This window comes from Cyprinodon variegatus, unplaced genomic scaffold (genome assembly GCF_000732505.1).
Source record: "Cyprinodon variegatus isolate N-32 unplaced genomic scaffold, C_variegatus-1.0 Scaffold1530, whole genome shotgun sequence".
In the NCBI taxonomy this organism is placed as follows: domain Eukaryota; kingdom Metazoa; phylum Chordata; class Actinopteri; order Cyprinodontiformes; family Cyprinodontidae; genus Cyprinodon; species Cyprinodon variegatus.
In genome coordinates this window covers 42,487-44,553 of record NW_015151983.1, presented here as the reverse complement: position 1 = coordinate 44,553, position 2,067 = coordinate 42,487, and the positions used below count along the sequence as shown (strand labels likewise).

The 2,067-nt window shown below is 43.4% G+C and overlaps 1 protein-coding gene across 1 annotated transcript in view; it reads left to right on the top strand.

Annotated features, from left to right (window-relative positions):
- The window catches only part of mettl22 (methyltransferase like 22), a 31,026-nt gene that overhangs the window by 6,117 nt on the left and 22,842 nt on the right, over positions 1 to 2,067 (top strand). The gene's annotated exons all lie outside the window — the stretch shown is intronic.

Below are 2,067 nucleotides of genomic sequence, written 5' to 3'. Positions count from 1 at the left end.
ATCTCCTTCTCATTACAGTTCATTTAATGCAGGATTTTACCCCCCAAACTGGATTGTAATCTGATTTGCATTTGAGATTTTCTTTTGCATAAAATAAATGCAGCTGATTGATGAACTGCTCAGTCAGGCAGGTTAGAGGCTGAAACTTTCCTCCCAATCAGCTGGAAGCTAGTTGCTGAAAGCTTTTAGCCTTAGACACAATAACGGATCATTTCCAGAGATTAATACCTTCATGCTGAGGAAGGCTACGTTCCTACGCAGCCTGAAGCCAATCAGACTGTTCTGCCCATATGCCACCTGGATCCAATCGTTCCATGACTGAACAACAACGATGTGACCCAGGCCACCTGGCTCTGTGCTCCTGGATCCGATACCTATCTGATCTGTACGAATGAGACCTGTGTCTGAACGTTCAGGTCGCATTCATTGATACTCAGCAAAGGTCACTATGTAACAACCATGGCGGACCATGATTGATGATAATCCACTGGCTGAGGTTAGGAAAGAAATGAAAGATGGCTCCAGAGCTTTCCTCCATGTTTACTTCCGTAACCACGGAGCACGCTCACTATTGGAGAGGTCGTTGCGTCCTCTGACCACACAGAAGAATCGGATTTCACAAAAACATCGGAACTGAGCGTTAATGCCTGCAGGGTGAACGTAGACTTAGAGACATTTTAATAAGATGTGTTTCTGACACAGATATTTTTTTAATAAACATAATCTCTTATTCTGCACCATCCTTCATTCACGTCACGTGAAGAACAGTAATGCTACGTTCAAACGCAGGCAGCAGAGGCTGCAGAGGCAGCAGAAGCAGCAGGTTTCCATGCAGAGTCGATGGTTGATGCGCATCACGGCGTAGCTAAAGGTCCTGCAGCGTCTGAGCAGCAGGAGCATCATTAGCATCTGAGGCGCTTCACACGCAGCAGCTGCTGGAGTTAGAAAAATGTAACTTTAGCTGCTGGACGCGCCGCATCAACCAATCAGAGGAGCTGATTTTCATGGAGCTAAATTGGTCTCAATTTTCACAAATACACACATGTGATTTAAACGAGCACCGCACATGATTTAAACAGGTGTTTCTGCTCCATAAACAATTATAAATGAAATTCCAAAGCACCAGTGGTCTATAAACTTCACTGAGACTCTCCAGATGTTCCTCGATACACAAATGCATTTTTTATACTGGGGATGGTTTTCAACCAATCACAAGAAAGTAATCCATGTGGGACGATGATTTGCTGCGGTGTGGAGTTCTGTCAGCTCAGCATACAGCGTCTGTCTCCGCTCTCCTTACATCCAATCACGCTGTTTTATTTCATCATTTAGTCAGATTTTGGTCAGTTTCTCCATAAAACAACAGAACAATCATTCACTGGGTGCATTAGACACATTAGCTTTAAAAGCAAACATTGCGTTTATTAAAGAACGATCGGCACTTTTTCACAGAGAATTAAATATTTATAGGGAGAGGATTCTACAGTGATGGGACAGGAGATTTATTTGTGTTTATTTAGTTTAATATGAGCGACATGTGGATCATTTTATTGATTTTTACAGCACATGAAGAACTACTGGAATTATTGTCAGATTACACATAAATAGATTGATTACTTCCACATGGAGAAAGGAATGACTCAGGGTTAGGATTTCCTCTGTGAACACAGCCTACTGAGCCTACTGCACAATCTGAGCCATTCTATGGGCCTGATAGCCGCTAAGATAACAACTTTGCTCCATGGATGAGGGAGCTGGCAGGGAGACAGACTGAAGCACTTCAGGAAAACTACTTTAGCAGCGTTAGAGTCACCAGACAGACTCGTCTATAAACCAGCCAGGCTTTTAGCTCGCTATGTCAACAGCCTTTACTAAAAGATTGTACATCCTGTTTCCCCTGGAAACTTTGCTCAGATGTTCAACATTGAACTTTAGCTGCTGGACGCGTTGCATCAACTAATCAGAGAAGTTATGCGTCCTTCTTTTAGCCCGAGGACGGGTGCCGATGTATCCTCGCTATCCTTGGTTTACCCAGGATTCATTGGGAGACCAAGCAAGCTGTGATCA